General features: G+C 40.5%; 1 protein-coding gene across 1 annotated transcript in view; it reads right to left on the bottom strand.

Annotated features, from left to right (window-relative positions):
- Positions 1–25462, bottom strand: part of LOC135699150 (transcriptional activator cubitus interruptus-like) — a 302508-nt gene that overhangs the window by 271122 nt on the left and 5924 nt on the right. The window lies entirely within an intron of this gene.

Here is a 25462-nt window from a genome sequence, read left to right as displayed (position 1 = left end):
TTTCTGGGGGAAAACCTTCGCGGGCCACAGTTCTGGCCGGATCATCCGCCAAGGCATCCCAGATACTTCCAACAATGTCGTATAGCATGCGTGGGCCCTCGATGCGGGTGTGTCCCGTTCTCAATCTTGAATGTTTCACTTGCATTTGATGGTTCTTAGGTTCCTCCCATCGGACGATATCTCCTTTAACATTCCGGATGAAAGGCTCTCTAGGGTCGTTCAAAGTAGAGGCGCACGAGTCGTCGAAAGCTTTGTCGACCCACTTTTTTGGGTCTACAGCTGGTACTGCTGTGGCCTGCCTGAATGCTGTGGCCGGTGAATGCTGTGACCGGTGAATGCTGTGGCCTGCCTGCCCGCCGGGATTCGGGATCCGAACAAAGGTTGAGTTGGGTGGGGCATACCTTTGGATGTCTTGGATCCATGGGTGTTCGGAAAGGTCTGAGTTTAGAGCTTACAGTTCACTAACCGAGTCGGTAAACACGACGATCGGGTTCTCGGAGGGGGTTGTTCCATAGAGCATTTAATCGGAAGCTTATAGCAAAATGCTAGCTGCGGTTTTATTACCCTGATGCCAACACCCATCCGGGTAACTGAGCCATCAGAGTACCGGATGGTGGGGCTTATTACGGATGTCACTTCACGGTGAAAACTTGTCACTTGTCATCATGGTGAAGTGATTCCGATTTGATTTGTACGGCAATCACGTCTCTTATTATGAGTATCACTTCCTTATCACCGTGTAGTGACACCCGTAATAAGGCCCGGTATGATGTTTATATTTTTCGATTTGGAGCTGGTTTACAGATTTAGAAACAGCTAGGGGGTTGGAACCTGCCTTGAACTTGTTTTTGATGGAGTAATCGATCTGGGTTTTTAGTAAGTTCCAACCTCCGGCTCCGACCTCGTGAACCACGCTCACCGTAGGGAGCTCTTGGTTAGTCCACTTTATGAGGAGCTGGTTGGCCTCCATCAAGAGGAACCCTCCCTCGTCTGTAGTCTTCGCGTCCAGGTCGATTGATCTACGGCAGATCGTGTTCGCAATGAATCTTCCGAAAGGTCGGGAGCCGCTTTCGATGCAAGTAGAAATGCTGGGAGTGGATGGTAGTAGGCCGGTCGATATCCTAATATTTAGCCTGATTGTATGAGGAGGCTAGCTTTTTATTCAGTTGGTCCTGGTCTAGACATGTGATTTCTATGCCGTATGTCAGCTTTGAGTTCATAATGGCCCTGGCTACATGGAGTCGAGTGGACCGATTTCTGTCTTGCAGCTGGCCTTTGTCTCGTCAAAGTTTTTTGAGAAGGATAATTTTCTATCAAAGTAGATGCCTAGGATGCGCACTGGTACGGGATGACTTCTTCATTGATCTGAAGCGGGACGCTGATTGGTTGGTGTGGTTTCGGGTAGATGTGACTAATGGCACTCTTTTCCGCTGAGATATGAAATCCGGTAGCGGAGGCCCATCGAAAGACGGTCTTTACCGCTGCATTAAGGGAGATTCGTAGTGCTGGCCGTGCTCCTGGATATGACCAGGAGTATATCGTCCGCTTATACGAAAATATATATTCGGATGAGGAACAGGGTGAGGATGAACTGGAAGGTCCGACCAAGCAGAAAAATTTTAAGGAAGTGAAGGATGTGTCCACCAAGGCCCCAGTCCGCCAGTTGAACTATGACATCGAGCATCCAGGCTGTGTGTTAAGCCTTGCGAATGTTCAAGGTAGCTAGTTCGATGTGCTGATCGAAAGAGAAGGCGTCGTGTATGGTTTGACCGAGTGAGTTGAAGTAGATATGTGGAACAACCGTACCTAGACCGGAATGCATGTCGACGGTGGTCGAGGAGATCGTTGGATTCGAGGAAGTGCATTAGTAGGCTGTTGATCATCCACTCCATTAATTTGATGGCACAACGGGTCGGTAGTCATCTGCTTGCTTGCCAAGTTTTCCTGGTTTGAGGATGGGGATTATGAGGTTATGTGTCTATCTATGAGGGAGCGAGTCTTTGAACCAAATTTGGAAAAAAAATAGCTCGAGGAGCTTTAGTTTTCCTGCCGGGGGTGGTTTTGAAAGAGGTGGTACCTACCTCGTCTGGGCCTACTTAACTTCCCCTGGTCTTGGATAAGGCGAGGGTGAGCTCGTCCGACCGAAAAGGCCGGTTGATTTCTGAAGTTACAGGTTTTTAAGGGATGGTGATGTTGGCGATTAATTGTGTTGATGCAGTTCGGCGGAGGTGCTCGTTGTAGTTTCCGATGGCGGAGAGGTCGACAAAATGCTCGTCGAGGATGTCCACAACGATTGCCTGGTCCCGGGTGGTAGTTTCTGAATGCTGTAGTGCTGTCATTTTTCATTTTGCAGCGTTTGGTGGGGCAATGATAATCAAAATAAACAGACAATACATCAAAAGGCCAGTTGCTTTAAAGGCTAGTTGCCTCCCTAAGCGGACCCTCCGCATCCTAACTCTTATGTTAATCCACTTAATGCTACTAGGCTGTCGAAATTTTCTTATTTAAGTTCGTTTGATGATTATGATATCTCTAGTCTAATTTAATAAATAATTGAAATCTCTAATCTACCTACCATGCTTTATTAAGTACCTGCACTTGTGAATGTAATCTAAAATTTAACGTGTTTCAAGTTGTTTTTGACTTTGACCTATATTTAATATATATTAGTTCGTCCCAGGTGACACCTTCATGTGACTAAAATGCTTCATTTTGAAGTTAGTTTCCTAGCTGATTTTTAAATTACATAGGGTATATGCTCCAACTATGCTCACACGCTTCCACTGTGTCGCACCACAAAAATACGTATGGATATGTCACAATACCTAAAAGCACGCCACAGTGGAAATCCCGAGCCACAGTTCAAACACTTATCCCAAATCAAAATGAAGCACATATAAGATTAGTTGCAATACCATGTACAAAAATGGTGTTTAACATTGTTCCCTGAGTAATACCTCAATGAAAACAACAACGAAAGTTTGTCACGCAAGTAGAAGGAGCACTGTTGGGCACTTTCTGAAATATTTCAACAGTATAATTCCCTTAAACCCAAATAAATCTATCTGCGTAAAAATAAATAAAATAAGAGTGATTTGCGGCAAAACGTAAGCGTACTACAACGCGGTTTTCAACTAAAGGAGTAACAAGTGTGATACTATCACTTCAGGCTAGAACTTTGGTTCTCTTATGCAATGGTTCATCAGAGAGGGGAAGCTCAGTAATCCTCATCGCATGCTCATGACGCTATTCTGTCACGGCATGAGCCAACGATACCGGACCTAAACCAACCGTCTCCAACGCTCCACTATGAAGCATAAGATTAGGCCCGCCCATCAACGTCCAGGTTAAAAAAAAACTAGCCAAGGGGAGGGAGTTTCTGAATGCTGTAGTGTCATGCTTTTACTCCTCCTTTTCCCGCTGATCGCGTTGATTCGTCCCCATATCTCACTTGCTGAATGCTCTGGGCTGATGCCCTTCAGGAGATTTTCCCAGTTTTGTTGTTTTGGACCTATAGAGAGCCAAGGAAGCTTATCTACCGGGGTGCTCCAACGGAAGTGGATTGATTGCTCTGAGTCGCCTTGCTTTTACCGCTTCCTTGGTGGTGGGGCTCGACGGCCCTCAATAGTTGAGGGATTTCTTGCTGAAGAAAATCATGTTGGGCTGTTTGGATATTGAAAAGTGTAATAACCTGCAGAACAATCATCAAACAGAATATTACCATTGGAATTGCTTTGTGCATTATTCCATGAGCGGTGTTTTGCATTAAAATCACCAATAATGAAGAATTTAGACCTATGATGGGTAAGTTTCTGAAGGTCACCCTTGAGAAAATTCTGTTGCTGGCCTATGCATTGGCATGGTAAATAGGCAGCTTTAAACGTAAATGTTGTTTCAACAGAAACTCCCAAAGTTTCAAAAACTTTGGTTTCAAATGAAGAAAGAATTTAATGTTTGATTCGTCTATGAAAAATGATGACAACGTCACCACATCCATCAAGACGATCATTTCGATAAATGAAATAGTTTGCGTACCTTTTAACCTTATGGTCAGAGTTAAGGAACGTTTCAGTTATAGCGGCAATATGCACGTTATGAACTCTCAAAAAGTTAAATAGATCGTCCTCATTATCTTTAAGAGATCGAGCATTCCTATTCAAAATATTTAATGATTTAAAATCCAACATGGATTTCACAGTCATGACGATGTTGTTCGCAAATTTTACGCCAGTTTGAATAGCATTCAACATGGAGTTAGTTTTTAGCATATTAGCAATCCATTTTAAGTCAAAATCATCAAAATTTCCGTTTGAAATTTGATGGCAAGTATTTTGATTTCGATTTTTACCAACTGCCATAGCAGCATAAGAAGCTCCATTTACTTGCTGAACATTGTTAGCATTAAGTATAGATGAAGAATTTGAAGCAGGGAAGCTGTTCGTAACTGCGGGTACGAATGTAGAATTTCTTCCTCGCTGACTTAACAGCAGAGTAATTTGTACCTGGGCAGGAACGTGGAGCATAAGGCTAGCTTTTGGGTTACTAGACTTGAAGTGAACTAAATAAAAATCATTAGAAATCCCGTTGCGCGAATCGCCAGGACGAGATTTCATTTTCATTTTGATTACTTGGACTGGCACAACCCAAGTAGTTTTGTCAATTCATCACTGGGCAGACATTTCAAGACAACCTTGAACAGACGTTCAGTGTTGGTTTCATAAGTGAAAAATTTGTGTTGCTTCTCAGAAGGATACTTGAGAAGACGATTGAATCCGTCCAATGCTTCAGCCATTACACGGCATTAACCCCGACGGCCAATTTGAAGTTAAAACTTGAATTTAACGAAGTTCAAAAATTCCGTGCGAAGAGCAAGGAAATCGGAAGTGGTTATCGCAATAGGGGGGACCTTTTTTTGGCATTAAGCCGGGAAAGTTGATGGGTCATTAGACTGATGCAAAATTTGAAATTTTCGCTCCACAGTGCTCAAACGGTTCCAAATTGGGTCCTGATTATCGTCCCAAAATTTGAACTCATTTAGTAAGAACCTAACTTGGCACAAACCATTTGAAGTTTGTATGGAAATTACTATGAGGAAACCATAATTTTGGTTCATATATATCTCAAAATTCACCAGTTCACTCTACTTTAGAAAATGATAACTGCGCTTGTTGAAAATTTTCTCAGCTATAAGTTTGTTGGAGATCACTTTTCGATCAAATGTAAGGAACAAAAGTTATTATGCTCAGTCATCTGTTCAGCAGGCAACATTGGTGTTTATGGCGCGCAGAATAGAGGACACAAATCATGGCTACTATGTCACACTGCAGAATACAGTGTTGCCCACAATACAGTTGCTTAAACTTATCATAAGATTATCAATCTCTTAAACAATTAATAACAATTAAATTTGACGTTTGGCTGAAAAACGATTTTCTGCAAAGTTGTAGCTGATAAAAATTCCCACAAGAATAGCAATAGAACTTGTTAACAGTACAATATGGAAAAAGGCAAGAAGACAATGAACAAAAAGTTTGGTTTTCCCATACTAATTTCCATATAAACTTCAAATGGTTTGTGCCAAGTCAGTTTCTTATCAAATGAGTTTAAACTTTCGGAGGCTAATCAGAACCCGATTTGAAGCCGTTTGAAACACTGTGGAGCGAAAATTTCAAACTTTGCATCAGTCTAATGGGGCATTCTCATCATCCGTGCGCACATCAAATTGATTGCTCAATTGAATTTCATCAGAAGGGGGATCAAGCGATTGCCCTTTTCTTTTGCGTTTAGCAGATTTCTATAAGAATCCGAAGGATGGAAGAGCAGGATTACCTCGGGTAGGGTCCAAACAAGGATCGAAGGAGGAATAAGAGTCGAATATGGTAGAAAATTTGTAGGTAATATTAAGCACTGAAAAGTGCTGCCTAAACTTGTTGTGGCAGTAGGCAAGAGAGCACGATGCGGACTTGAAAATTCGACTCGTTGGTTGCTTCTCTACAGCAATCATTCCTGTAGCATTTCCAGCTCGGAGCCGTAACCCTTATGACGCGAATTGCAATATATTATAAAATCACGTGTCAGCCTCGTTTACACTTTACTGTTATTCAATTGATTGAGATAAGATGTCTTCTTCGACAATGCTTTCTACTTTAGAATGATGACACATACTATATCTTACCAGTCCCGATATGATCATTCGTTTGAGTCAATTGTTTCAAGGCAGTTGTAAATTGGAAAACGATGGGACCGCAGCATATTTCAACCTACAAATTAAGTCTTCTCTGGCCCACTTTACACTCTAAACTCCAACGAAGTGTGTTAATTTGCCCTAAGTAGCAAATTTGGTCTTCTGTTCAAAGTTCAAATTCCATCATCACACCGAACCACCGCTCTTCATCGATTTCCACTACCGCAAGCTACGCCAACCTCTTCAAACAAGGTCGATGAAATATAGAACTCATTTATTTCAATTCCTGTCCAGATTTCATCGCCTAGCTGAACAGAACGTCTTGCTCTCCTTCAGCCGTATGGTTGGTTCCTCAATTGAACTTCAATAAACAACAACTGAATAACTAATAAAGTGACGTCGTTCGAAAGTTCCCCCATGCGATCGTTCTTTCTCTCTCTCTGGATGCATTATTATTGGAATGCGTGATCGTCATCGTCATCTCGTGCGGTGCAAGAGTGCAGTCCCAGCCCCAGTCTCAATGCATAACAATAATAAAATCTAATTAAACATGTGTGTGCATTCTTCTGGCAGTTCACTGCATGGAGGGGGGAAATGTCTTTCGTTTGCTCGTTCACTTGTTCGGTTGTGAGGTTATGAGATGTGTTGTTACGTGTCTATGGACTGCCGGTGCAATATTACATGTTTATAAATAAATAGAACGGCAAAATAGTCGAATGTGCACTGGTTCTTTTTTATGATCTCATTGACCAGCCCCCTTTCGGCTTCCGCTGCTGGGTTCGGTTGGATTGCAAACGACGAGAGAAAAGATATTAAAATTTTCGAAACAAAAACGCAGTAGGACGCTAAAAGCCCCCGGATTAAGGCACCTATCAGTGTGGCATGTGTGATTTTCGTTTTTTTGTTTGAGCTGATCTCCAGAACCCCGGATGATCAATCGGGAGAAATTTCGTCTGTCAAAATTTCAAAGGAAAACGTGAAATGTGGTACACCATGTTTAAAAGAACAAAAGGGTCGTGTGAACGGGGCTGAACTTTTTTCAAATTTTGACACATGAGCGTCTCCTACTCCAGTTTGCATTTCGGCATAAAACCGTGCAACAAACGTAAAACAAAAAACCGTTGAGTGCTGAATAGTTCAGCACACTGCACCCAGCCTTACGTTTCGATTTAATGATCGGTGCACCTTTCACAATGCACACACGGCATGCGGGAGCAAACATTTTGGGGGGGATCGGTTTTCATGGTTTTTTTTTGCACAGTGGTTCCAGGCAGTACGAGCAAGTAATGGATGCGGGGGGTCAGAGGGAGGGGCTAATAATCCGCAAATGATGATTAAAGCCGAGAAACGACAGTCGTAAAAAAAACTGCGAGCGAACGCGGTGGAGCACCGACAATAACGGCGACGACGACGACGACAACAACGATCGACGATCGACGACGACGAGTTGATTGTGCAAATAAGGGGAAGAGGCACGACTAGGGGGGAAGAGTTGCAAGCTGCTTGGTTTTTCTTGCCGTCATAAAAACGCACAGTTTCAGTGTTAAAATGCGTTTAACGATATTCAATTATGGATTTATTAGTTGCGCGCTTTGGGGATGGCAGTTTTACGCTCCGGCTGCCGCCGGGCTGATTATTTGGTCGGAAATTAAGCCCCCAAAGAATGGTGGTGAGAAAGGGAGAGGGGAGGCGAGAGGAAGGAGCACATACGATGCGAATTTGTCCCATTCGGAGGCAGTTTTATAAATAATTTGCAGTAATAGGGGCAGATAATGAGGATAACATCATAATCGGTGGTGCAGCTGGATGATGAGTGCTGAAGGAGTGTGTGTGTAGAATATGTACTGATGGCTTGGTGGTTATACTTGGATTCCCTCAAGTTTTGAGAAGACCTTCCTTCAAGTTCTGGGATGAACTTTCCTCAAGCTTTGGGATGAGCTTCCCTTAAGTTCTGGGAAGAACATCCCTGAAGTCGTGGAATTTCTTTGAAGTTCTGGGAAGTTCTTCTCAAAACTTTAGGGAAATTCTTCTCAGAACTTCAAAAACCCAAGCAGCACAAAGCTGTGAGAGGGTTTTGCAGCAACTTGATTGTGACTGAAATAAGTCACATACAAGTTGCCCCAACCGTGTTGCATCAAGATTGCTGCTAGGCAAACTTCTTCGTAGAACTTCAGAAAAGTTCCCAAGACTTTAAGGAATTTCTTTAAAGTTCTCGGAAGAACTTCTTTTCAAGTTCTGGGAAGAACTTTTTCTCAAGTTCTGGGTAGAAATTCTTCTCAAATTCTGGGAAGAACTTCTTCTCAAATTCTAAGCTGAGCTTCCCTAAAATTGTGGGAAGTAGTTGCCTAAATTTTTAGGAAGGACTCTTCTGAGGTTCTGGGAAGAACTTCTCTAAAGTACTGAGAAGAACATCCCTTACGTCTTAAGTGACGAACCAGCCACTCGCTGGAAGTCACTCTAATAAAGAAAAGCTCTTGGAAGAAGATCCATGAAGTTTTGAGAAAAACTTCCCTCAAATTCTGCAACGATTTTACTGGAATTCTGGGAAGAACTTTTCTGCAGTTTTGAGTGAAACTTTTCTAAAGTTCTAGAAAGAACTTCCCTATAGGTATGAGTCGAACTTCCCTAAAGTTCTGGGAAGAACTTCGTTGAAGATATGGGAAGAATTTTTCCTAAGCTCTGAAAAAAAACTTCCCTAAAGCTCTTGGGAGAACTTTTCTATACTTTTGAAAAGAACGACCCTAAAGTTCATGGAAAAACTTCCCTGAAGTTTTGGTCGAACTTTCCTGAAGCTTTGGGAAGTACTTCCCTGGAGCTCAGGGAAGAGCTTTCCTGAAGTTCTGATAAGAACTTTCATGGAGTTCTGGGAAGAACTCCTCTCATGTTTTGGGAAGAACATTTCTAAAATTCTGGATAAAACTTCTCTGAAGGTCTGGGAAGAACTTTTCTGTACTTCTGAGAAGGACTTTTCTGAAGTTTTGAGAAGAACTTCCTTGATATTCGGGGAATAACATACCTTAAGTTCTAAGAAGAATTTCTCTATAGGTCTTGGTAGAACTTCCCTAAAGTTCTGGGGAAGAACGGTTCTTCAGTTCTGGGAAAAACTTGCCTCAAGTTGTGGATACAACTTTTCTGGAGTTCTGGGAGTATTTAGGTGATCAACCTAAATGATCAAGGTTTTATTCTGAAGATCTTAGACCGTCATGGAATTCAAATAGCGTCACTCAGATATTCACTCATGCTACTAGCCTGATCAGGAATTATTTAAAAAACCTGCAGAAGAACATAGGTCTCCCTGAATTCCTCAGGATTGTTGATCCGGTATTATTTTAAAGATTTTTTGAATTTCGCAGACTTCCCTGTTACTTGCAGCGATTTACTTAAGTTCGCAGAATCTTCCTGGTGGCAGCAGACTTTACAGACTTTTCAAGTTCTGGATAGAACTTCCTTCATGTTTTGGGAAAAATATCTCTAATAACTTTTCTGTAGTTCTGAGAAGGACTTTTCTGAAGTTTCGGGAAAAACATCCTTAACGTTCTTTGAAGTTTTGGGAAGAACTTCCTTGATATTCTGGGAAGAACATTCCTGAGGTTCTATGAAGAATTTCACTGGAGTTCTTGGAAAAAAACTTTTCTAAAATTCTGGGAAGAATTTCCCTCCAGTTCTGGTAAAAACTAACCTCAAGTTGCGGATAGAACTTTTCTAGAATTCTGGTAGTCTTCAGGTCGATCAGGTTTTATTTTGAAGTAAAGATTGTTTGAAGTTTCTTGTTACTTGCAGAGATTTCCTTAAGTTCGCAGAATTTTCCTGGTGGAATCAGCCTTCCCTTGAGCTCTGAGAAGAGTTTTCTGAAGTTCTGAGAAGAATTTTTTTGAAGTTTTGGGAAAAAACTTCTTTCGAGATCTGGATAGAACTTGCTTCAAGTTTTGGAAAGAAGATCTCTGAAGTTCTGGGAAGAACTTCTTTGAAGTTTTGGTAAGAGCTTTCGTGAAGATTTGAATTTCCTTGATATTCTGGGAAGAACATCCCTAATGTTGTAAGAATAATTTCCTGGAGAAAAACTATTCTAAAATTCTGGGAGAACTTTTTTTCAGTTCTGCATAGAACTTCCTTCAAGTTTTTGGAAGAACATCTCTGAAGTTCTGGATACAACTTCCCTGGAAGCCTGGGAAAAAGTTTTCTGTAGTTCTGAGAAGGACTTTTCTGAAGTTTCGGGAAAAACAACCTTAACGTTCTTTGAAGGTTTTGGGAAGAGCTTTCCTGATGTTTTGGGAAGAAATTCCTTGATATTCTGGGAAGAACATCCCTAAGGTTCTAAGAAGAATTTCCCTGGAGTTCTTGGAAAAAACTTTTCCAAAATTCTGGGAAGAACTTCGCTCCAGTTCTGGGAAAAACTTGCCTCAAGTTGTGGATAGAACTTTTCTAGAATTCTGGTAGTCTTCAGGTTGATCAGATTTTATTCTGAAGATCTTAGACTGTCCTAGAATTCAAATAGCGTCTCTCAGATATTCGGTCATGGTACCAGCACAGACAAACAGACATAACTCTCACAATTTGTTCATCGAACAAGCATTTAACGGTGAATTTAAAAGTATTTTAGTTGGTAGTACTGCCACCTGTGGCGCGCATAGTCAATTCCCTTGCGTTTGACGTTTACACACTACCGCCATCTGTACAGCGTACTACCCACCACAGTGTACTCAACAGATGGCGGTATTGTTTTAGCGACGATGTTTTGCAGTGAGAAAAATTCAATGTGTTATGTCTGTTTGTCTGTGGTACCAGTATTATCAGGAATTATTAAAAAAAAAAAAACCTACAGATGATCATAGGTCTCCCTGAAATCATAAGGATTTTTTTTTTGCTCAAGACCTGAGGTTGATCCGGTATTATTTTAAAGATTTTTTTGAATTTCGTAGACTTTCCTGTAACTTGCAGATAATTGCTCAAGTTCGCAGAATTTACCTGTTGAAAGCAGACTTAACTGAAGTTCTGGGAAGAACTTCCCTGGAGCTCTGGGAAAAGCTTTTCTGAAGTTCTGAGAATATTTTTTTTTACTTGTGGGGTGAACTTCTTTAAAATTCTGGATAGAACTTCCTTCAAGTCTTTGGAAGAACATCTCTGAAGTTCTGGATAAAACTTCCCTGGAGATCTGGGAAAAACTTTTCTGTAGTTATGAGAAGAAATTTTCTGAAGTTTCAGGAAAAACACCCCTAAAGTTCTGGGAAGAACTTCTTTAAAGTTTTAGGAAGAGCTTTCTTAAAGTTTTGGGAAGAACTTCCTTGATATTCTGGGAAGAAAATCTCAAAGGTTCTAAGAAGAATTTCCCTGGAGTTCTTGGAAAAAAAAACTTTTCTAAAATTCTGGGAAGAACGTTTCTTCAGTTCTGAGAAAAACTTGCCTCAAGTTGTGGATAGAACTTTTCTAGATTTCTGGGAGTCTTCAGGTTGATCAGGTTTTATTCTGAAGATCTTAGATCGTCCTGGAATTCAAATAGCGTCGCTCAGATATTCACTCATGCTACCAGCCTGATCAGGAATTATTTAAAAAACCTACAGAAGACCATAGGTCTCCCTGAAGTCCTCAGGATTGTTGATCCGGTATTATTTTCAAGATTTTTTTTAATTTCGCAGACTTCTCTGTTACTTACAGCGATTTACTTAAGTTCGCAGAATCTTCCTGTTGGAAGCAGACTTTACTTAAGTTCTGGGAAGAACTTCGCTGGAGCTCTGGAAAGAGCTTTTCTGAAGTTCCGAGAATATTTTTTTAACTTGTGGGATGAACTTCTTTCAAGTTCTGGATAGAACTTCCTTCATGCTTTGGGAAAAACATCTCTGAAGTTCTGGATATAACTTCCCTGGAGGTTTGGGAAGAACTTTTCTGTATTTCTAAGAAGGACTTTTCTGAAGTTTCGGGAAAAACAACCTTAAAGTTCTTTGAAGGTTTTGGAAGAGCTTTCCTGAAGTTTTGGGAAGAACTTCCTTGATATTCTGAGAAGAACATCCCTAAGTTTCTAAGAAGAATTTCCCTGGAGTTCTTGAAAAAAAAACTTTTCTAAAATTCTGGCGAGAACTTCCCTCCAGCTCTGGGAAAAACTTGCCTTAAGTTGTTCATAGAACTTTTCTAGAATTCTGGTAGTCTTCAGGTCGATCAGGTTTTATTTTAAAGTATTGAAGATTGTTTGAAGTTTCTTGTTACTTGCAGAAATTTCCTTAAGTTTGCAGAATTTTCCTGGTGGAAGCAGACTTCTATGGAGCTCTGGGAAGAGTTTTCTGAAGTTACGAGAAGAATTTTTTTGAAGTTTTGGGAAAAACTTCTTTCGAGATCTGGATAGAACTTGCTTCAAGTTTTGGGAAGAAGATCTCTGAAATTCTGGGAAGAACTGCTTTGAAGTTTTGGTAAGAGTTTACGTGAAGATTTTCCTGGAGAAAAACTATTCTAAAATTCTGGGAGAACTTTTTTCCAGTTCTGCATAGAAGTTTTTGGAAGAACATATCTGAAGTTCTGGATACAACTTCCCTTGAAGTCTGGGAAAAAGTTTTCTGTAGTTCTGATAAGGACTTTTCTGAAGTTTCGGGAAAAACAACCTTAAAGTTCTTTGAATATTTTGGAAGAGCTTTCCTGAAGTTTTGGGAAGAACTTCCTTGATATTCTGGGAAGGATATCCCTAAAGTTCTATGAATAATTTTCCTGGAGTTCTTCGAAAAAACTTTTCTAAAATTCTAGGAAGAACTTCCTTCCATTTCTGGTAAAAACTTGCCTCAAGTTGTGGATAGAACTTTTCTAGAATTCTGGGAGTCTTCAGGTCGATCAGGTTTTATTTTTAAGGAAAGATTTTTTGAAGTTTGCAGACTTCCCTGTTACTTGCAGAGATTTCCTTAAGTTCGCAGAATTTTCCTGGTGGGAGCAGACTTCCCTGGAGCTCTGGGAAGAGTTTTCTAAAGTTCTGAGAAGAACTTTTTTGAAGTTTTGGGAAGAACTTTTCTGTATATCTAAGAAGGACTTTTCTGAAGTTTCGGGAAAAACAACCTTAATGTTCTTTGAAGGTTTTGGAAGAGCTTGTCTGATGTTTTGGGAAGAACTTCCTTGATATTCTGGGAAGAACATCCCTAAGGTTCTAAGAAGAATTTCCCTGGAAGAAACTTTTCCAAAATTCTGCGAAGAACTTCCCTCCAGTTCGGTAAAAACTTGCCCCAAGTTGTTCATAGAACTTTTCTAGAATTCTGGTAGTCTTCAGGTTGATCAGATTCTATTCTGAAGATCTTAGACAGTCCAAGAATTCAAATAGCGTCGCTCAGATATTCACTCATGCTACCAGTCTGATCAGGAATTATTTTAAAAACTTACAGATGATCATAGGCTTTGGATTGTTTTTTGTTCAAGACCTCAGGTTGATCCGGTATTATTTTAAAGATTTTCTTAGGTTCGCAGAATCTTCCTGGTGGCAGCAGATTTTACTTAAGTTCTGGAAAGAACTTCCCTGGAGCTCTGGGAAAAAGCTTTTCTGAAGTTCTGAGAATATTTGTTTTAACTTGTAGGAAGAACTTATTTCCTGTTCTGGATAGAACTTCCTTCATGTTTTGGGAAGAACATCTCTGAAGTTCTGGTTAAAACTTCCCTGGAGGTCTGGGAAGAACTTCTTCTGTAGTTCTGGGAAGGAAGTTTCAGGAAAAACATCCCTAAACTTCTGGGAAGAACTTCTTTGGAGTTTTGGGAAGAGCTTTTCTGAAGTTTTGGGAAGAACTTCCTTGATATTCGGGGAAGAACATCCCTAAGATTCTATGAAGAATTTCCTTGGAGTTCTTCGAAAAAAGCTTTTCTAGAATTTTGGGAGGAACTTCCCTCCAGTTCTGGTAAAAACTTTGCTCAAGATGTTCATTGAACTTTTCTAGAATTCTGGTAGTCTTCAGGTTCATCAGATTCTATTCTGAAGATCTTAGGCAGTCCAGGAATTCAAATAGCGCCTCTCAGATATTCATTCATGCTACCAGTATGATCAGAAATTATTTAAAAAAAAAAACTACAGCTGATTATTGGTCTCCCTGAAGTCCTCAGGTTGATCCGGTATTATTATAAAGATTTTTTTTGAAGTTCGCAGACTTCCCTGTTACTTGTAGAGATTTCCTTGAGGTCGCAGAATTTTCCTGGTGGAAGCAGACTTTCCTGGAGCTCTGGGAAGAGTTTTCTGAAGTTCTGAGAGGAACTTTTTTGAAGTTATGGGAAAAACTTCTTTCAAGATCTGGTTAGAACTTCCTTCAACTTTTGGGAAGAAAATCTCTGAAGTTCTCGATAAAACTTCCCTGGAGGCCTGGGCGAAGTTTTCTATAGTTCTGATAAGGACTTTTCTGAAGTTTCGGGGAAAACAACCTTAAAGTTCTGGGAAGAACTTCTTTGAAGTTTTGGGAAGAGCTTTCCTGAAATTTTGGGAAGAACTTCCTTGATCTTCTGGGGAGAACATCCCTAAGGTTCTAAGAAGAATTTCCCTGGAGTTCTTGATTTTTTTTTTTATTTCAGCGGAGAAATTTTTTCCAGTTCTGGATAGAACTTTTTCCAAGTTTTGGGAAGAACATATCTGAATTTCTCGCTACAACTTCCCTGGAAGTCTGAGAACAAGTTTTCTGTAGTTCGGAGAAGGAATTTTCTGGAGTTTCAGGAAAAACAACCTTAAAGTTCTGGGTAGAACTTCTTTGATGTTTTGGGAAGAGTTTTCCTGAAGTTTCGGGAAGAACATCCCTAAAGTTCTGGAAAACCCTGGGGTTCTGGGAACAAGTTTTCTAAAATTCTGGGAAGAATTTCCCTTCAGTTTCAGGAAAAACATGCCTCAAGTTGTGAATAGAACGTTTCTAGAGTTCTGGATAGAATTGTCCCAAAGTTTGTTTCAGGGTATCAGTCTTAAGTTTGATCAGGTTTTATGCTGAAGATCTTCAATTGTCCAGGAATTTAAATAGCGTCTCTCAGATAATCACTCATGATACCAGTATCATCAGAAAAAAACCAGCAGGTCTTCCTGAAGCCCTCAGAATTTTGTTTTTAAGACATCAGATTTCCCTGTTACTTGAAAATATTTCCTTAAGTTCACAGAATTTTCCTGGTGCAAAATTTGGTGAAATCCGCAAAATTTTCTAGAAATTCGCAGACTTTCTTGAATAAAGTAAAAGAAGTTAGTAGACTTACTTGAAGTTCACAGACTTTCCTGAAGTTCCCATATTTTTCCTGAAATTAGCAAAATTTTCGTGAAACCGAACTTTCTAAAAATTTGCTTAACTTTCCTGACATTCACCGAATTTTCCTGGGGTTCTTCTAATTTTTCTGAACTTTTAAAAACTTTCCAGAATTTCGTTGAAATTTGCTGAAGTTCGCAGAATTTTTCTGAAGCTCACCGACTGCCCGGAAATTGGAATGGATTATACTCGGAAATACTTTTTAAGTTCGCAGAATTTCCCAGAAATTCGCGAACTTCCCATAGGGTTTGCAAATCCCCATGAAAGTCAGCAGATTTTCTTTAATTTAGTTCAGTTTTCTGAAGTTTCATAAAGTGTACATATATCCCTGAAGTTCTCAGATTATTCTTGAAATTTGCAGAATTTACCCGAAGTTTGCAGAACTTTCTTAAAATATACTGAACTTTCCTGAAGATCGCAGAATTTAATTCAAGTTAGTAAAACTTTTCTAAATTTTTCAAAACTTTCCAGCAGAATTTTTTAAATTTTCAGATGTTTTCAGAATATTCCTGAAGTTCTCTGAACTTTCCTGAAGTTACCGGAATTCTTCTGAAATTCGCCGTATTTTCTTGAAGTTCATGGAACTTTCATGTAGGGGGCTGTTCATTAACTACGTAGACAGTTTTTTTGGATTCCTAACCCCCCCCCCCCAGCTCCCCCTTTGTATAGAATTGTCCAGACAATTTTTTTTTTTGATTGTGGACAATTGCAAACATCCCCTCATAAATTTTCTACGTAGTTTATGAACATTCCCCTGGATCGCTGGATATTTATTAATTCCAAGAATTTTCCCGAAGGGTTTAAAATTTCCTTGGAGTTTGCTGGAGCTTGGAGCTTGTTTGCAGAATGTTCCTGAAGTTTGCAAAATGTTATTATAGCTTTTAGAACCTTCTTGCAGTTGTGCACGGTACTGTAGGAAACTCACAGAAAGGAGTTGATGGCAGAATAACTTTGGAGTTGGCAGTCTTCCTTGGATTGTGACCATTTGCCGAGTCAAATTTAACTCGTCGTTAAAAGTTGTTTTCTATGTTCGAAAATCCGTGTTATCGATCGACCGATTTTCGAGCAAAACTCAGCCACGGTTGTCAAAAATTAAAAAATCCACCACTTTCGAAAAGGTGTTTGTCAAAATTTATTCCTAGTCTATCAGAAATAAGTCTGCAGGAGTAGCAGGTTTATTTGAAAATTTTCCATCTGTCAAATTTAAGTCAAAATTCACGAAATGGAACACAGCCTTAATAGGTTTTGGAGCAGCAGTGCTGTTGATGTTTTCTGGAATTGGAATCTTATTGCCATTGACGGCACCGTCGAAAAATTTGCTCTTCCAGCAAATATAGACAGTTTCTTATGAGAATTTTCGGTGGAGTGAAAGGATAGTACAAAGTCCGCCATGTTTCACGCAAATTTGACGTTTGCTTATGGATTTTCTCATAGGAGAGCTACAGAGTCGCCGTCAACGCCAATTGCAGGGTGTTGTGCCATATGCGAAGTGTACACCGGACTGAACCATTTGTGCCTTCCAAAAGTCGTTAAAATTTCACCGTACTCTTTCCCCTAAAAATCCACTCCGTTTTCGCCATTTCACCACCCGCTAATTGATCCTTTTAGTCTCACTCACACCTCAACTAAACACAACCAACCAACAACAACAAGTGGCCCGATTGTTCAGCCAACCATGACAAAGACGAAACCGACGGCAGAGAGCAATCCAGCACGTCCATCAGAAAACCCATATTTCAAGTCCTCACTTATCACCCGAGAAAACCAATTTTTCCTCCGGGGTGCCGAAAATGCTGTCGTCGTGTCGTTCGGTTCGTTCCGGTCAATGGACTCCGCCGCCGTCGGTTCCTCTCTCTTGATTTTCCAGCGAAATCATTATCCTCCGGTTGACTAACTGAGACCAAAGGCTGGCGACGACGACGACGACGAGGAGGAACAGGACGAAAGCCACAGGCACAAATCGGCTTAAAACGCTTCTCATTTGCCACTCCTCCCAGCCAGGTCCGGGAACCCGATCCGAACCGGGCTGTGAGTGAGTGAGGTTAAGGGGACCGTTAAAAATTTGCCTTCGAGGTCCAGGGCGACCGTTTTTCGGGGTGAAAGTATCGAATTTCCTTCACCTCCTCCTCCTCGTGGTGGGTGTATGAGGGCCGACGTCGAGGGAAGTGAAGAAAAGTGGTGAACCGGCGAAGGCGGTAGCTGAACCTAACCTCGAAACAATGTGGTCATTTACTGGTGTCGTCGCGGTGGTTGCCGACAAAACTGTGGCTGAAGCAAACCTAACCACAAAGGCGAGTAATTAATTAATTTATGAATTACTCCGGGGTTTCTTTTTTGCAGGGCAAATGCGAGCGAGTTGGTCGGGGAGTTAATTGTCCGTGAAAATCGTTGGTCGACGGCCAGGAAAATACCTCCAATCTGTTTTCATCGCTGAAACACGGACGAAGCAAGCTTGGAGACATCAGAGGCACAGGTGCAGTGGTAGGCAGTGTTTTGCAAATATTCGTGTCAGCCCCGTTCACACTTTTCTGGTGTTATTTAGACAGAAATTTTCTTCCTGAATTGAAGCAGATCTCTTTGCTTTCCTTTAAATATTAGCATTTACATCACCTTAATTCAGAAAAACTGAAACTTTAACAAAACTTTATTCCATCATTGCAAACTACTCTCTGATGTTTGACATCTACACTGTACACACAGAGCATATTTAACTCAAACAGTATCTGCTTTTCACACACACACAAACAATGAAACCTCTGGATCGCTTGCCAAATCACCCATTCGCATTGAGTGGCAAATGTTTTGACAGCCTCCGCTGTACCCAAGTTATCGCCAATCAGTCAGTCAGTCAGTCAGCAGCCGATCGCACTAATAACTGACGGACCGGAAGTGTGTCAAAAACATCCCAGTTGCGCTGCTGTGATGAATGCGAGGATGAATTCATATGTGCTTGCTTGCTTGGAGATTTCAAAAGCGGCGTAATAAATAACAAACCCGGACTGTCTGCGGAACAGATGTGCGCGAGTATGTTCACACTTCCCGTGCTCGCGAAAGTGACGCGCTCGCGGAGATGATATGATTTGAGCGTTGAAAAAAAATCCAGTCTGATTGGCATTTCGGCGGTCAATTAAGCCGTGTTTACACTGGGCCCCATAGCGACGCGCTCGTCGGAAACGGTTTGACGAAATTGACGTCTGACGGTTGACCGGGTTGGATGATGGGAAAACAACAAACCAAAACAAACGGTAATTAAAACACGCCCAGAGCGAAGAGAAAGAGCGTAAAGCGTTTCCTTCTCCGAACGACCGAGCGGACGACGCGTTTTCGTCTGGTCGAAAAAGGAGGAAATTTTGTTTTTATTCTGTTAATTAAGATTTAAGAGAACATGTTGATTTATGATAATATAAAACACACCGGCAGCCAGCAGCAGCAGCAGTCTCAGTCTCTGATCTTCGGTAAGTGGCGACGAGGGGTCCTCTGCATTCAGGCACAGTCACAGGACAGGAGCGCGCTGACGCAGCTCTCGTCTCCTCCTTCGCGGCAGAAAGGTTTAATTTCATAATTCCGAGAAAAACAGCACATACCCGGTACGGACTTCTCTCTGGAAGAGCATGGCAGTCTGAGGAGTCTGAAGCTGAGCTTGCGCGCTCAAGACGTCGTTGTTTTATGCTAATGTCATACCGATAGCTCCCCCTCTTCTTGAATATTGCCCCTCCTTTCCCTCGGTGGCGGGTCGCAGCGAGCGCATGGAGTAATTTATAGTCGGGAAGGGAAAATTCACACATTGCATGCCTCCCTAGAATGGTGGATTTATAGGGATCATAGCTCATAAACCTTTTCAACAACAACAGACAGTCAGACAGACAGAAGCAACTCACTCCCTATAGGCACATATAGATGGGAAAATAGTTGAGCGAGGTCAAACGCCCTGCCTGGCTGACACCAGTGGTTAAGCCGGGGTGACACTTGCAGATTATCTCCGATCACAGATTGCTATACGACAGAATTAATTTAGATGGAGATTTTCGACGTTGGGAATTACTGCGATCAAAGTTTGGTGTTTTGTTTTGACTTCTCCGCGGGGCTAAATTTAACACTTTCCTAAGCGGCCGCTGTCAAAAAGTAGCAATGGAACACACCCGCTATATTGCACTGATGGCGTCTGCTGCTGACATCGCTTGTCGTCGTGGTGACGAAATCGGTTCTTTTCGTCGGCTTGGACCGCTGCGCTGCGGGAAAGAGTTCAATACGACACGATGGCGAAGCTGGTGGAAGGTGTTAGATTTCACACACACACACACACACACTCACACGAACACACAGAAGTTCAGGCTTCAGTTTGGCTGACAGCAACTTGGGGAGCTTTGTTTTCATTGTGAAACCGGGAGTCATCTAGTGGGCAATATTTTCAAGGTGGAATTGACAGTTTGCAGCTGGTTTCGGTTTCGGGAGTTCTCCTTGTGGGCAGTGTTTCGTTGGATTAGGATTAGTCTGATGTGGATAATATTTTTATTTTTTTTTTGAAGACGTGGTGGATTCTTTTTTTTTAAATCTCAATGTATCTGGGAATGGACATTTTTCAAAGCCTAGAAATCATCTGCATTTCCACGAGAAATCACTGCGAAGTTGGATAAAAGGGTTGCGTTTGCAGCAGGATTCGTTCTGGTAAACGGTACAATGTTTTGAAGTGATTCCACGTAACATTGTAAGTTTTACCGAGGTATTACATCACTCTACAAGTCTAAATCATGATCTACAGAACGGCCATAAAAAAACAAAATTGTTACTTGGGATGTGTTCATGTTATGAAGAAAACGATTAAAGCAAATCAATGAGCAAAAACGACAACTCGAAGACCACCCAGCCCCTCATATCACAACTCACCAGTTATGATCGATTTGATGCTATAATCTGGGAGCTACCCAACAAACATTGAAGGCAGAATGGGAGCTTATTTAGACAAAATTAAGCTTCTTCAGCTAAAAAAAACCATATTCAGTCTTTAACCAGTCCACATTATGTGTTGGGTATAACCATGCAAAACATGTCGAGCAATTGTGATAAGGATTGCATCAAGTGGTAGTCACTCTACACACGCATTTTGTGCCAACTTTTTTTTTCTCAGTGTGCCTCAACTGAGCCGAAGGTGCCATGACATCGTGATGACTTTTCTTGTTTGTGAAAAATTGCTTGTTTGGCAACCCGGTTTTCAAGTATTCGTGTTTCAGTTCTGGCGTCAACTGTGGAGGCCTGCTCACTGAACGACGTTGGAGCCGTTTTCCTTCCTTCTGTCGGGTTAGTTCCACCAAGGCGGAAAGTAAGAATAACCGTACGATAGCTCTGCAAGGAATGAGAAGGGTGACTACCGAACGCAGACTGGTGGCGTGCTTTCTGGAAGTTCTCAACAGTGGTGGGTTCTCCAGCTACTAAAATGCTTTCCCTGGTTTGTCGGTCAGTTTGGAGCTTTCATTATGGTAGCGGAGCTGTGCGACGGCATATCATAGATAGTAGGAATTAATTAATTTAGCTTTATTTAGGAGGCTTTCAGCCTTAGGCTGGTTCGCCTCCAAAAGATAGTAGGAACCGAACATGAAAGCCGCAGTTATGGTGAACAGCTTTCGAATTGTCCAACGGAAGCGAACTTCTGAATGCCATCCAAAAACGGGAACAGCGCTAAGTACTCAGTAGCAGTGCACTCCTCTATAAGTTAAGAATCGTATAAGATCGAGTTCTATTCAAACTAAGACAGCCCCAAAGCTTGAGTTATGCGATCCAATTATCTCAAACCATTTCATTCAAAACACTCTGATAGACTGGTAGAATATCTCAAATCCACAGTCAATATATCCAACACTTCCTGGAGCCCATTTTGGGTCTTTGTGTTTTCAACAAATACCCTCCAAACTGCGACATTTCCCCCTGCATCCGCAAACCCTCGTTCTGATGATTCAAGACGCTCTGAATCTTACATACTGCTTCCAAATGCTCGCTTATCTCCTGGACCGTACGCTCAGCCTGTCAATGGTCTAATCTGCTTGGCCGATTATATAGAATCAAAATATTGCTTGCAATGGATAGATATCGAGTAAACTAGAAGATTAAGTGTATTTTTCAACCGTTTCGAGTATGAATATGGTATTAAATCTAGTTTTGAAAGTTGGTGCTCAGGTAAAAAGTGAGGTTACGGGACGTTACTAGTTATTGATCCCTAAATATTTGGAATCACTGAAAATTGTACAGTGAGTTAGTTTCTGTGGAATGTTCTATTAGGGAACTGCAATCGAGTTGTACATTCCGCGTGCCATTCAGGTCGATTCAGGACATTATTTTGAAAATGCTTGATCAAAAAAAAAAAAGGTAAGAGGTTGTATCCAAGACTCGACCGTAGATTTGACGTAGGATTACTTGCTCGGTATCAATATTTGGCGACTGTGTTAGGGAAATTACTATTTGCAGACAAACGATGATAATTTTGATCACCATTGCAACAGTTGGATATTTATGTAATTTTCAATAGTGACCTATTAAAAATTGATAAAGTATTCATTCTAGCAGCTTCGTAGAAAAATTACCAATCGATTGGCTTGTTTAGAATTAAAATCCATCAGCTATTGACAGAGTTATAAGTGGTCAAAACCTGACCACTTTTCGTAACGCGGTCGATTTTCCTTTTTTTTTTAATTGCACCCCCAATATGTTGCCGAAAGACGTAATCCTACGTCAAAACCACAAGTGCCCTATGGGGTTGTATGTAATGGTGACGTAGGACTACGTGATCTTATATAATAAATCTTATTTGTTAACTGCAGCAGGAGCTTGTGTTTTGTGTAGGAATAGGAATTTGAGCGGGGTTCTCTCTGTGTATACTCTTTAGTATGACGCGCTTGACATAGATGGCCCACAGCGACTTACGAAGAGCTACTGATTCCGATCAATAGAGGTGCGGCTTCTTCCTCCTTCTATGGATGCTCATATGGGCTCTGCAGCTCGCTGCTCGCAGGCAGCCTTTCGTTGTGTACTTGAGAACACCACCTTTCAGCACGCGATGGTTGAATAAACACCGTTTGGTGAAACCGAATGGAATTCAACTTTGAAATCTGTGTTAGGGAAATCGCTTTTCGCAGGCAATAGGTTGTCATTTTAATTATCATAGCAACAGTTGCACATTCGTGCAATTTTCAATAGTGACATTTTAAAAAATGATAAAGTCTTAAATTTAACAGAGGCGTTGAAATATATCTGATCGATTGGTGATAATTTTTTTGAAATTGGACCAGGGGCAGCTGAGTTATTAACGTTCAAAATCTTTCATAATTCTGTTACATGTTCCATTCTCGGTTTTCACAAAGTGTACCCCCATATAGAAATCACAGACGCAGTCCTACATCAAAATAAAGGTTAATGAAATTTAAAAAAAAAACATTGCTTGCATTGGTTCTTTTTGTGCGCCACGTTTTTTTGTTTGAAAGAGTTTGTAGATGTTTTATCAGAACAATCTCGGGCTATTGACCGGACTACGAAACCTGAAGACATTAAGTGCTACCCACATTAAATCCGTTTGCGTTGCGTTGACAGTTAGACAGTAGATTTAGCTGTCACTTTGCCGCAACGCGTCCGATCTAATGTGCCTTTAGAGTGGTCCTATGGAAGATCAGGAACAGCCGTTAAAGTGATCTTAGAGCGAAGATATTTTTCGAAACTACTTTTACTTCACACAGAAGTATGGATTGAAGACTGTGACCTAACCATGGGCACAAAGTTCAGAACATCCGTAAAAGTGGTAAGTTCTACGTAAACAACTGCAATGAATCTTGTTCTTCTTGGGATCAATTCGTAAGACGAGAATACATATAAATATCCACAGTTTGACCATGCTTTCCACATGATTGCTTTGCCAAATTCGATTGCGCTTTTCCAAGCCAAATTTGGCTTCGCTTCTCGTAATCCAAATTCGACTTTGCATTTCTCGAAATCCATATTAGATTTTGATTTTCCAAGTAAAATTTGACTTATCATCTCGTAACCCAAATTCGATTGCGCTTTTTGCTTCTCGTAATCCAAACTCGATTGCGCTTTTCGAAATTCAATTAGACTTCGTTCCTCCTAATCAAAATTTGACTTTATTAATCCAAATTAGATTTCGCTTTTCCAAGTAAAATCTGACTTTTGCCAAATTTGACAACCTGGATTGCGGTTTTCCAAACAAAATTCAACTTTGTTTCTATTAATCAAAATTCGATTGCGCTTTTCCAATTAAATTTGACACCGCTTCTCGTAATCAAAATTCGTTTGCGCTTTTCCAAGCCCAAATTTGTCGTCGCTTCTCGTAATTCAAATTCGATTTAGGCTTTCCAAATAAAATTTGACATCTCTTCTCGCGAACCAAATTCGATTGCGCTTTTCAAGTAAAATTTGGCTTCGCTTCTCGTCATCCAAATTCGATTTTGCTTTTCCAAATCAAATTTGACTTTTCACTAATTTGACAAATTGGATTGCGCTTTTCCAAACAAAATTCGACTTCACTTCCCGTAATCCACATTAGATTGCATTCTTCCAAGTAAAATTTGACTTCGCTTCTCATAATCCAAATTCGACAGCGGATCACTTCTCGTAATCCAAATTCGATAATGGATTTCTAAGTAAAAAATGACTTCGCTTCTCGTAAACCAAATTCAATAGCGCTTTTTCAAGTAAAATTTGACTTCACTTCACGTAATCCAAATTCGATTGCGTTTTTCCAAGCTAAAATTTGTCATCGCTTGTCGTAATTCAAATTCGATTTTGACTTTTCAAATGAAATTTGGCTTCACTTCTCGTAATCCAAATTCCAGTTTGGGTTTCCAAAAAAAAAATGACTTTTCACAAATTTGACATATTGGATTGCGCTTATCCAATTTCATTGCGCTTTTCCAAGCCAAAATTTGTCGTCGCATCCCGTAATTCAAATTCGATTTTGACTTTCCAAATAAAATTCAACTTCGCTTCTCGTAATCCAAATGAGTTTGTGCTTTTCCAAATAAAATTTGACATCACTTCTCGTAATCCAAATGAAATTTTCTTTTAAAAAAAAAATAGACTTCACTTCCCGTAAACCAAATTCGACTGCGCTTTTCCAAGTAAAATTTAACTTCGCTTTTCACTTCCCGTAAACCAAATTCGACTGCACATTTCCAATTCAATTTGACTTCGCTTCTCGTAATCCATATTCGATTGCCCTTTTCCAAGACCAAATTTGTCGTCGCTTCTCGTAATTCAAATTCGATTTAGGCTTTTCAAATAAAATTGGACTTCTCTTCTCGTAAACCAAATTCGATTGCGCTTTTCAAGTAAAATTTGGCTTCACATCTAGTAATCCAAATTCGATTTTAATTTTCCAAATACGATTTCACTTCGCTTCTCGTCATCTAAATTCGATTTTGCTATTCCAAATCAAATTTGACGAATTGCATTACGCTTTTCCAAACAAAATTCGACTTAGCTTCTCGTAATCCACATTAGATTGCACTTTTCCAAGTAAAATTTGACTTCGCTTCTCATAATACAAATTCGACTGCGGATTTCACTTCTCGTAATCCAAATTCGATAATGGATTTCCAAGTAAAAATTGACTTTGCTTCTCGTAATCCAAATTCGATTTTGCATTTTCAAGAAAAGTTTGACTTCGCTTCTCGTAATCCAAATTTGATCGCGCTTTTCGAAAAAAATAGACTTCACTTCCCGTTAACTAAATTCTACTGCACTTTTCCAATTCAATTTGACTTCGCTTCTCGTAATCCAAATTCGGTTGCGCTTTTCCAAGCGTAAATTTGTCGTCGCTTCTCGTAATTCAAATTCAATTTAGGCTTTCCAAATAAAATTTGACTTTTCTTCTCGTAAACCAAAATCGATTGCGCTTTTCAAGTGAAATTTGGTTTCACTTATCGTAATCAAAATTCGATTTTGGTTTTCCAAATAAGATTTGACTTCGCTTATCGTCATCACATCCTAATTCGATTTTGCTTTTCCGAATAAAATTTGACGTTTCACAAATTTGACAAATTGGATTGCGCTTTTTCAA

Source organism: Ochlerotatus camptorhynchus, unplaced genomic scaffold, assembly GCF_037179485.1.
Source record: "Ochlerotatus camptorhynchus isolate MF236.1 unplaced genomic scaffold, CSIRO-AGI_Acam_v1.1 ptg000103l, whole genome shotgun sequence".
NCBI classification, from domain to species: Eukaryota; Metazoa; Arthropoda; class Insecta; order Diptera; family Culicidae; genus Ochlerotatus; species Ochlerotatus camptorhynchus.
The sequence above is the reverse complement of the archived record's forward strand: the minus strand, read 5'-3'. Positions and strand labels throughout refer to the sequence as shown.